General features: G+C 38.6%; 1 long non-coding RNA gene across 1 annotated transcript; it reads left to right on the top strand.

Moving 5' to 3' along the window:
• The first annotated feature begins 216 nt into the window (after window positions 1-216).
• LOC114074499 lies at window positions 217-1488 on the top strand. Its single transcript, XR_003574927.1, has 2 exons — window positions 217-438; window positions 1178-1488. It is a non-coding gene; the product is annotated as an uncharacterized LOC114074499 (long non-coding RNA).
• The last annotated feature ends 10957 nt before the right edge of the window (window positions 1489-12445 follow it).

The raw sequence follows: 12445 nt of genomic DNA, 5'->3' as shown, positions 1-12445 counted from the left end.
ATAAAAGAATTGATTTTCTATTTTAATCAGAATTGTAATTTAAATCTCAATATTTACATGAAAGAATTAATTTTCTATTTTAATTACAATTCTAATTAAAATCCTTTTTTTTTAAATTAAAATCGCTTCTTTAGGGAGGTTGTTGCTTCCGCTTATTTCCCGAGTGGTTGTGTTGTACTTAGAAAGATAAATAGCTTCTGTATTGGATTGTGATACATGAATTTCTTTATTACATTGACTCACTCTCTTCGGCATCTCACCAGAAACAACATCCGCAGAAATTGAATGAAAGCTCTTGTTCTCTTATAACTCTAATTTTTTGGTTGCAGAGACAGGGTATGGCTTCTCCTCCAAATTCTTGGAGAACACTTCATCTGTTACCTCTTCTTTAGGGGTACCGAGTATCCTTACTCGAGCGCAATGACAATGAATCTACAGGTGAGAACCAGTTACCAAAACCTTCTTCTTGCTTGCTTAAATTTTTCTCTAGTTTTCACATGGGTTTTTCTTTGGTCTTAATCATAAAGCAACAGAGAAATTTGAAAGTTGGAGTTGTTCGTTGACATAAAACAAGTACTACACATACACAACTAACCAAAAAACTACTAAACAAAATCATTAGTTTTTGTACTAATAATCAAGAATCTGGATTTACTTGTTCCACCTTTGATTCAACTAAATAGAGTGAAGTCAGCCATTGGATTTGCTTAACAGGGGAAGGGGCCATTGAAATTCGCAAAGCTTGTTTTTTTTTTCTATCTTTCTATAAGTCTTTAGGTTAGCTTTACTCCCTTAAATCTTTTACCAACAAATTCATCAATGTATTCGTGAAACATTTGGTAAAATCAAATTGGAGCCAAACATTACTCTATCTTTGAGTAAATGAATTATTTTATGCTTAAGATATGTTTATGTAAAAGATGAAAGCATACTTTTATAGTTTACAAGTCATCCAAGAAATCTGATTACTATTTTTCAGTTATTCTCTAAGTGAAGTTTTTTTTGTTTGAGATGCAACTATGTTGTTCTTGTTTTGTGTGTCATAATCTTGTATGAATTATCACGTATTACTTTTGATCTTAATTTTATGTTTCTGCTGTATTTTTTTGTGTTGCGTGTAAAGTTATAGTTGTAGTGTATGATATATGTTTTCATGTGGTAGTTTTTGTTGTTGCAGGTGACAGATTTGGTGCTGGTTATAAGATGAAGTGAAATTTCAATATTTCATATACAGTGAAGCCTTCTATTTGATACTTGATTACTTTTGAAGATGAAGAGAAGATTCCCATTTCAATGCTTGATTGCTTTGTCAATGAAGCTTTATTGGATTAAAGTTTCTCTAGGCTAGATTTAATTTTATTACTACTCGTGTGAAGTTATGTTAAGTAAATGATGGTGTAATGCTTCTGTAATCTACTCTTTTGATTTATTTGTGTAAATGTACCAAGAAATTACTTTTATGTAGTTCTGATTATTCTTTTGATTTAAGTGATGACTTTTGTATACTTCAAACTATTCATGTGACTCCATATTTCTTATTTTTAATAAAACATATCATATATCAACTACTAAAGTGATTTGTAGAACACATCATTGGAGCAAATGTCTACCGGGGGAGCCATTAGCGAAGGAAATATATTGTTACTAAAGGAGTCATAACAACCGAATATGCAGGCTTCTGTAAAGATTTTTAACGACCGGAATAAAAATCAGCGAAGGGGAAATTTTGTCGCAAAAGAGATATAACTACCACATTTTTTTCCAGTCGCTAAAGATATTTTAACGACTGGGCACTCAATCCGGTCGATAACTTTTAACGACTTGTGACGATCAGATTTTTTCCGGTCGCAATTAACTAATAACAACCAAAATGTAACACCCCGTAGCCAAAACAGACCAAAAATTAATTTTTCTGAAAAATCTGCAGGTGCTACCAACGGTGGCATCGACGGACCGTAGCCTGAACCACGGTCCGTCCTGCACAACCATCGATGGGATCAGAAACTCCCAAAAATTTCAGCCTAGAAAAATTGGTTAAGTCTTGGACGACGAACAGACTTACGGTCCGTAGGTCAAACAACGATCCGTAGTCCGTGACCGTCGATCAAGACTCCCTTCAACCACTCTCTGACAAGAGCTATGGATGACCAGCATGGTTCGTAGGAGGACCTACGGTCCATAGGTCTGACCATAGGTGGAAAAATTGGAGCCAGTTAAGGGGAAATGGAGTTGGGTCAACTTGAAATGATCATAACTCTTAGCAAAAAATGAATTAGGTCTCCCATGACCTACCCACAGATAGAAAATTGAATTATCATTCCATAGCCACCGACCTTGCTAAAATCAGATCGCCGAGTAAAAAGTTATTCCCATTTTAGTAAAGGTCTGTCGAACAGGCCCTCACGACGGACCCAACGATGGGGCGTCGGGCGCACGACAGACCGTCAGTCCTGGCCGTCGTGAGGCCCGACAGCAACCTTCCCAGGGGTCTTTTTGACCTTTCCCACTCCGTTTAAACCCTAAGTTACGCCGTTTTGACCCTAAATCATCAGATTTTAGTCAGTTTAAGCCTAGAAACATAATTAAAACATATCCAAGTCAAATCATTAAATAAAAACGTAGAAAATTAGAAGCAAGATGGAAGGAAAAAGGCTCAAGAACCCTAGTTCAAGAATGCCACAAGCTCCAGTAGTTCCAGCCCCGAAACTTAAAGTATTTTTCCGTAGATTTCATCACCATGTATGTGGGATTTCACTAGTGGGTTCCCTTCACCCATTGGGTCCTTAGTTTCAGTCAGTTCATGATTCTCTTATCATGATTAAACCTAGGGTTTCTAGAACTTTGATATAACTTCATGAATTTATTAAATATATGTTCTAAATCAGATTATCATTTTATTACTCAGATTATCGCATGAATTTCAGAACCCTAGCTTTGTATTTCTTTAGTTCTTGAATTATACATGCTAGGTCATATATTTCAGACACTTCAGATATACATGCCTCAGTTATAAATGCATAATTACCAGATTAATTGTTGCATTCTCAGTTTGCATGTTCAGTTTCGAGCTATCCAGTATTTACAAAAATTCAGATATAATCAGTTAATTTACATAATTCATTGAGAGTAGCATAATATCGAGTTGGACTAGGGTTTAGCGTACCTAATAGTCCCAGAACTACTAGCTGAGTAGGTTGTAAGTCCTCTGTGTGGGCAATCAGTTTAGTGATCGCGCCAGCATGCCTTTATACCTTTGGCAGGGTATATTGGGTCCTCTCGATGGGGCGTATACATCGGACATCACATTTAGCTCATGTGGTTTTATTATCGGTTATTAGTAGCTCCCACAGTTCAGTCAGACTCTCTGCATTGACCATTTATCAGTATATTCAGTATTCAATTTCAGCATGTTATAAATTGGTCATTGCATCCAGTTAGCTCAGAAATCAGCACATCACGTTCAGATTATTATACTTGTTTTTGTGCTTGTTCAGTTATGTTTTATTTCAGCTTTACTCTATCCTACATGCTCTGTACCTTTCAAGTACTAACGCATACGTGCGCTACATCTTCTCTTGATGTAGGTTCAGGTTCTCAGCATCCAGATCACGCATAGATCGATTTCCCGATCTCCAGTTCAGCAGATTCAGTGGTGAGTCCTCATTCTCTGAGGACAACAGTCATGAGTTTCATTTCAGTCTTTAGTCATTTAGTTTCAGTTTTTGCTAGATTTAGCTGGGGCTTGTCCCAGTATTTCTAGTCTAGTTTAGAGGCTATTTTCAAACATAGTTAGATTCAGCTTAGTATTGAGTTAATATTTCTTTTGTATTAAACTCGTTGTTTCAAATATCTCAGTTATAGAATATGGGTATTCCCCATCTTTTAATTTTAAGTATGATTTAGCTTCCGCAGCAGTTTATTATATTTATTGTGCTCATGATCTTGCCAGTAGGGTTAGCTTGGGATCACTTGTGCTCCTAGGTTCCGTGTCCGCGTCTCGGGGGAAGCTCGGGGCGTGACAAAACTTGGTATTAGAGCACTAGGTTCAAGAGTCCTAAGATGTCTGAAAAAGCCACACTAAGTAGAATCCTTTTCATGGGTGTGAAGTGCACCACATCTAATGTTAGGGAGGCTATAAAGTGTTTTAGGAAAAACTTCACTTTCTTGTAACTCTTATCGTGCGTAAGGTATGATCTTATTCCATTCTAACTTGACGTTCTACGTTTCAGATCATGCCTTCTCATAGAGTTTAGGCATGGAATTCTAATGCACGTAATGCTAACACAGTTCCTCTAGTACCAAATAAGGAAGTTCAAATGCAGAATTTCAGAAAGCCAATTCAGCTTTTGGCTAAGAGTATGACCAACCAGAACAATCAGCAGGTTCTATTTCCTACTAAAAGAAATGACCGATTAGTGGCAGCCAGAGTTTGTGATTTTGTTAGGATTAATCCGCCTAAGTTTTTAGGATCGCAAGTTGGTAAGGACCCACAGAAGTTCATTGATGAGGTTAAGAAAATATTTTGTGTGATGTCAGTAACTGGTAGTAATAGTTGAGATTGGCATCTTACAAACTCAAGGATGTGACTCACATATGGTTCACTCAGTGGAAAGACAACAGACATGACTTTGTCTTTTGTAACTCCGTGTAGCAGTCCAAATCAGTATTAGACCAGAAAATCTGTCAGAACCCTTCTAAGTCTCTACTCCAGTAGGTGACCCAGTTATAGCTAGACGGGTATACAGAAATTGCCCTGTCACAGTCTCTCAGAAAGTCACCTCAGCAGCTCTAGTAGAGTTAGAAATGGTAGACTTCGATGTCATTCTAGGCATGGATTGGTTACATTCATGTTATGCCTCAGTCAATTTCAGAACTAGAATTGTTCGGTTTAAGTTTCCAGACGAACCAATCTTAGAATGGAAGGGTAGTAGCCTAGAGCCTATGGGTCTATTTATTTCTTACCTTAAGGACAGAAAGATGATATCTAAGGGTTATCTCTATCATCTAGTTCGGGTTAAGGATTCTAGCCTTGAGACCCCATCTCTTGAGTCAGTTCCAGTAGTCCGTGAATTTTCAGAAGTATTTCCAAAAGATCTTCCCTGGGTTCCTCCCGAAAGGGAAATCGACTTTGGAATTGATCTCCTTCCAGATACCCAGCCTATTTCTATTCCTCCTTACAGAATGTTTCCAGCAGAGCTTAAGAAATTGAAAGAGCAGTTGAAAGATGTTCTAGATAAGGGTTTCATCAGACCTAGTATTTCACCACGGGGTGCAACAGTATTATTCGTAAAGAAGAAAGATGGTTCTCTCAGAATGTGCATTGACTATAGACAGTTAAACAAGGTCACAATCAACAATAAATATCCCATCCCCAGGATTGATGACTTGTTTGACCAACTTCAGGATGCTAGACATTTCTCAAAGATAGACCTCAGATCGGGTTATAATCAGCTCAGAGTCAGAGATAGTGACATTCCGAAAACATACTTTAGAACTCGGTATGGTCATTATGAATTCGTAGCTATGTCGTTTGGACTAACCAATGCTCCTGTAGACTTCGTGGATTTGATGAACAGAGTGTTCAAACAGTACTTAGACTTGTTCGTTATCGTCTTCATTGATGATATCCTCATTTACTCTAGGAGTGAGTAAGAACATGCAAGTCATTTGAGAATTTTTCTTCAGACTCTCAAAGATCGCCAGTTATTCGCTAAGTTTAGTAAATGTGGGTTTTGGTTGCAATTCTTTGCTTTCCTTGGTCACATTGTATCGAGCGAAGGGATCCGCGTAGATTCACAAAAGATAGAAGCAGTGAAACAATGGCCCAGACATACCTCTGCTACAGATATCAGAAGTTTCTTAGGTCTAGCAGGTTATTGCAGAAGGTTCGTGGAAGGATTTTCATTCATAGCCTCACCATTGACTAGGTTGACTCAGAATATGGTCAAGTTCCAATGGTCAGATGATTCTGAGAAAAGCTTCGCAGAATTGAAAAATAGATTGACTACAACTCCTGTCTTGACTCTACCAGAGGGTTCAGATGGTTATGTGATCTATTGCGATGCATCCAGAGTTGGCCTTGGTTGTGTGTTGATGCAAAGAGATAAGGTTATATCTTATGCCTCTAGAAAGCTTAAGGTGCATGATAAGAACTATCCAAATCATGACCTCGAGCTTGCAGCAGTGGTGTTTGCACTCAAGATATGGAGACACTACTTGTATGGTGTTCATGTAGATGTGATCACCGATCATAAGAGCCTTCAGTATGTGTTCACCCAGAAAGAGTTGAATCTTTGCCAGAGGAGATGGCTTGAGTTCCTTAAGGAATATGATATGAGTGTGCATTATCATCCTGGAAAGGCGAATGTAGTGGCCGATGCTCTTAGTATATTATCTTTCGGTAGTGTAGCCCATGTTGAGGGAAAAAAAGGAGCTAGTGAAGGATGTTCACTGGCTTGCTCGCTTGGGATTTCGCCTTATGAGCATATCAGACAACGGTGTAACAGTTCAGAATGGGGCAGAATCGTCTTTGGTAATGGAGGTTAAGGAAAAGCAAGAGAGTGATCCGATCTTGCTTGAACTAAAGGGTGCAGTCAACAATCAGAGAGTGGAGGTTTTCTCCCAAGGGGGAGATAGTGTACTTCGCTACCAAGGTAGATTGTGTGTTCCTGATGTGGGAGAATTGAGGCAGCATATTCTTGCAGAAGCTCATAACTCCAGGTATTCTATTTATCCAGGTGCCACTAAGATGTACCGCGATCTGCGGGAAGTCTATTGGTTGAATGGCATGAAGAGGGATATAGCAGACTTTGTGAGTAAGTGCCCCAATTGCCAGCAAGTCAAGGTAGAACATCAGAAACCAGGAGGTATGACTCAAGAGATCGATATTCCTACTTGGAAGTGGGATGTGATCAATATGGATTTCATCACAGGGTTACCTCGTACTCGCAGACAGCATGACTCAATTTGGGTGATAGTTGATAGGATGACTAAGTCTTCTCGCTTTTTGGAGGTCAAGACTACATATTCGACTATGCCAAGCTTTACCTCACTGAAATTGTGAGGTTGCATGGGGTTCTTTTGTCTATCATCTTAGATAGAGGTCATCAGTTTACCTCTCATTTCTGGAAGTCATTTCAAGAAGGTCTTGGCACTCAAGATAACCTTAGTATAGCATTTCATCCACAGACGGATGGCAGGCAGAGCGTACCATTCAGACCTTAGAGGATATGTTGAGAGCTTGTGTGATCGATTTCAAAGGTAGTTGGGATGATCACCTTCCTCTTATTGAGTTTGCCTACAATAATAGTTACCATTCCAGTATTCAGATGGCCTTTTATGAGGCTTTGTATGGGTGTAGATGTAGATCTCCTGTTTGTTGGTTTGAAGTAGGTGAAGCAGCTTTGATAGGGCCAGATTCAGTTATGGAGGAAGTGCAACTCATTTGAGATGGACTTAAGACATCCCAAAGTCGTCAGAAATCTTATGCAGATGTAAGGAGAACGGAACTAGAGTTCCAAGTTGATGCTTGGTTTTTCTGAAAGTCTCACCGATGAAAGGGGTGATGAGATTTGGAAAGAAAGGGAAGATCAGTCCTAGATATGCAGGCCCTTACAAGATCTTGAAAAGGATTGGCAAGGTGGAATATGAGTTAGAGTTGGCAGCAAAATTAGCAGTAGTGCATCCGGTCTTCCACATCTCACTCTTGAAGAAGTGCGTGGGTGACCCAGCCTCTATAGTGCCATTAGAGAGTGTGGCGGTGAAAGATAGTCTTTCTTATGAGGATGTACCGGTTGAGATTCTTGACCGTCAGGTTAGAAGGTTGAGAATCAAAGAAGTCGCTTCAGTCAAGGTTTTGTGGAGGAGTCAGTCCGTAGAGGGAGCTACTTGGGAAGCAGAAGCAGCCATGAAAGTCAAGTATCCTTACCTCTTTCCTTCCGATTCCACTCCACCTTGAGGTAATAGTTCCTCTTCAGTTTTACATTCATTCATGCGTAAATTCAGTTTTAGAATCACCTTCCCTCAGTTTGTACTTTCATTTTAGCATAATTCCATGTACTCAGAACTCAATTCAGTCAGAACTCAGTTCTCAGTGTTTAGTAGTGGGGTTTGCATCTCTCTCCCTCTATTTCAGTTAGTTTAGTCTTCATTCGAGGATGAATGTTCCCAAGGGGGAGATAATGTAACACCCCGTAGCCAAAACAGACCAAAAATTAGTATTTCAGAAAAATCTGCAGGTCCTATCAACGGTGGCATCGACGGACCGTAGCCTGAACCACAGTCCGTCCTGCACAACTGTCGATGGGATCAAAAACTCCCAAAAATTTCAGCCTAGAAAAATTGGTTAAGTCTTGGACGACGGATAGACTTAAAGTCCGTAGGTCAAACGACGATCCATAGTCCGTGCCGTCGATCAAGACTCCCTTCAACCACTCTCTGACAAGAGCTATCGATGACCATCATGGTTCGTAGGTGGACCTAAGGTCCGTAGGTGGAAAATTTGCAGTCAGTTAAGGGGAAATGCAGTTAGGTAAACTTGAAATGATCATAACTCTTAGCACAAAACGAATTACGTCTCCCATGACCTACCCACAGATAGAAAATTGATTTATCTTTCCATGTCCACCGACCTTGCTAAAATCAGACGTCCGAGAAAAAAGTTATTCCCATTTTAGTAAAGGTATGTCGAATAGGCCCTCACGACGGACCCAACGATGGGGCGTCGGGCGCACGACGGACCGTCAGTCCTGGACGTCGTGAGGCCTGACAGGAACCTTCCCAGGGGTCTTTTTGACCTTTCCCACTCCGTTTAAACCCTAAGTTACGTCGTTTTGACCCTAAATCATTAGATTTTAGTCAGTTTAAGCCTAGAAACATAATTAAAACATATGCAAGTCAAATCATTAAATCAAAACATAGAAAATTAGAAGCAAGATGGAAGAAAAAAAGATCAAGAACTCTAGTTCAAGAATGCCACAAGCTCCAGCAGTTCCAGCCCCGAAACTTAAAGTATTTTTCCGTGGATTTCATCACCAGGTTTGTGGGATTTCACTAGTGGGTTCCCTTCACCCATTGGGTCATTAGTTTCAGTCAGTTCTTGATTCTCTTATCATGATTAAACCTAGGGTTTCTAGAACTTTGATATAACTTCATGAATTTACATGTTATCACTCAGATTATCGCATGAATTTCAGAACCCTAGCTTTGTATTTCTTTAGTTCTTGAATTACACATGCTAGGTCATATATTTCAGACACTTCAGATATACATGCCTCAGTTATAAATGCATAATTACCAGATTAATTGTTGCATTCTCAGTTTGCATGTTCAGTTTCGAGCTATCCAATATTTATAGAAATTCAGATATAATCAGTTAATTTATAGCATTCATTGAGAGTAGCATAATACCGAGTTGGACTAGGGTTTAGCGTACCCAATAGTCCCAGAACTACTAGCCGAGTAGGTTGTAAGTCCCCTTTGTAGGAAATCAGTTTAGTGATCGCGCCAGCATGCCTTTATACCTTTGGCAGGGTATATTGGGTCCTCTCGATGGGCCGTATACATCGGACTCCACATTTAGCTCATGTGGTTTTATTATCGTTTATTAGTAGCTCCCACAATTCAATCAGACTCTCTGCATTGACCATTTATCAGTATATTCACTATTCAATTTCAGCATGTTATAAATTGGTCATTGCATCCAGTTAGCTCAGAAATCAGCACATCACGTTCAGATTATTATACTTGTTTTTGTGCTTGTTCAGTTATGTTTTATTTCAGCTTTACTCTATCCTACATGCTCTGTACCTTTCAAGTACTGACGCATACGTGCTCTACATCTTCTCGTGATGTAGGTTCAGGTTCTCAGCATCCAGATCATGCATAGATCAATTTCCCGATCTCCAGTTTAGCAGATTCAATGGTGAGTCCTCATTCTCTGAGGACAATAGTCATGAGTTTCATTTCAGTCTTTAGTCATTTAGTTTCTGTTTTTGCTAGATTTAGCTGGGGCTTGTCCCAGTATTTCTAGTCTAGTTTAGAGGCTATTTTCGGACATAGTTAGATTCAGCTTAGTATTGAGTTAATATTTATTTTGTATTAAACTCGTTGTTTCAAATATCTCCGTTATAGAATATGGGTGTACCCCATCTTTTCATTTTAAGTAGGATTTAGCTTCCGCAACAGTTTATTATCTTTAGTATGCTCATGATCATGCCAGCAGGGTTAGCTTGGGATCACTTGTGGTCCTAGGTTCCGTGAACGCGTTTCGGGGGTAGCTCGGGGCGTGACACAAAATAAGGCCTTTAGCGACTAGATTTACCGCCGGTAAAGATCTTTTTTCTTGTAGTGTGGAACTAACTGAATATAAGGTCTCTCAACACTAGAGTCATTAACTCGGACTAAGTGATAGACACACCCCTTAGAAACCAACCTCTTTGCCTTAATGTACGAAATTAAATGACCCTTAGACACTACTGAACTGTTTTTCAACTCTAAGACTGGCTCATTCGGAAACTAAAACTTGACAACTCGAGTCGTACAATCAACTCAGGCATAATAGGCGTGAAGCCAGTCCATACCAAGATTGACATCGAAATTTATCATGTCTAACTCAATTAAATCAGTCTTGGTATTCTTGTGAATGACAAAGGGACAATCACGATAGACTCTCTCTGCTAGAATAGACTAACCAACAAGTGTAGAAACATTGAATGGTTCACTAAGTTGCTCAATAAGAACATCAAAACTGAAGACTTGGATCATACCAGTAACAACATCTTGTGAATCCTCTTGCCCTCGACGACTAGTGATAGCACAAAGACGGTTTCCTCTCTGTCTGCCCTAAAGTAACTCAATTAGATGCAGATCTATCTGATAAAGAATCTGAAGAAGACTGGCTCTATTGCCCTCTTTACCATTTCTCTGTTTGTCCTTAGGATACTCTCTTATGAAATAACCATTCTGGCTGCACCTAACACAACTAGTGGAGCCATCAAGACACACCCTTGAGTGGCGCTAACCACACTTACCACATGAAAGAGTCTTAGTACCCCTTTGTGCTTACTACCTTGCGAAGGCGGAAGTCTAATTCTGAAGTTCTAACTATTTTACACACATTGCTTCTTTGTGCAGGTGCACTTGTAGATGATGGATCAGGTCCTTTCTGCTTCTGTTAGAAAGAAAACCAGTTCACATTACTCTTTTTCTGCCCGAACTTATTCCTTGATGTCTTAGCTCTCTTGTTCTTAAACTCTTCTTTGACCTCAGCTTGTCCTTCTCAACTTGTTGTACATGGATCATTAGCCTTGTTATGTCCATGACACCTACTAGTATGGTTGTCTTACTTTCTTTACTTGACAGAAGAGACAACCCAGCAACAAGCAAGCTCGTTCTGCTCCTCATATTTGCTTCTCTTAGTTCACGAGGAAAGAAACGCCCCATGAATGCACTCTCAAAACAGTCCAACTCACAAACGATTACGTGTAAGCACGAGTTAAAAAGAAACTTTTTTGAGATAAACTCCAACGCATGAAATGAATATGAAATAAGTGAAGAAATTCTTAAATGTTGCAGCCCCATAATTATAGTTGTGGCGCGCTTCACACCGATAACTAGTACTCTACGGACACGACTTCATAGACTATTTAGGACTCTTGAACTCTGTGCTATTATACCAAGTTTCTCATGCCTCGAGCCTACACCCTGGGCAAATATTTGTATCCATACAAATAATTACACAAAACTGTGTAGAAATGATAAATAAAGAATTATAAAAGAGACACGTAAAGGGTACTATAGAAAGGAAAATATATGTTTAATGAGTAAGAAAAATGAATCTCGAAAGAAAGGATAGGAGCGAAATAATGAAAAATTAAAATAAAATGATACATTTCAGCAAAGAAGGAAGTTTTTATGGATTTGAAAGAGTAATAAATGTGTAGTTAAGAGATACGAGATTTAACCAGAACTTGACCTTTAATATGGAAACGTTTCAACATGAAGTTTTTTAAACGACAGTTACAAAACGGTACTAAAATTTCTCTTTCACAACTAATAGAGGTTTGAAGTCAAAACTTTATTTAATTAAAAATGCAAAGAAAATTTTAAAAATTGAGAGAATAGATAAATCATTTTCTAATCATTGAGGCATGCCACCTCAACATGCTCATATTTCTCCTATATATATATATATATATTATTTGTATTATACTATAATACACAATAAATTGTATAATAATAAATGGCTTAAGTCATATGCGGTCCATTAAAGTTGTCCGCATATTTCACTTAGACATCTTAACGTAGACTTATATCTATTGAACACTTAAAACTTAGCAGATTTATACCTATTTGACACTAAATGATTGGATTAACTTTTTTAAAAAACTTTATTAAAATAATTTAAAAGGAATTTTAAAAAGAAAAAACTAAAAATTATTTTTGA

This window comes from Solanum pennellii, chromosome 10 (genome assembly GCF_001406875.1).
Source record: "Solanum pennellii chromosome 10, SPENNV200".
NCBI classification, from domain to species: Eukaryota; Viridiplantae; Streptophyta; class Magnoliopsida; order Solanales; family Solanaceae; genus Solanum; species Solanum pennellii.
Note: the sequence above shows the minus strand (reverse complement) of the source record. Positions and strands in the feature narration are given on the sequence as shown.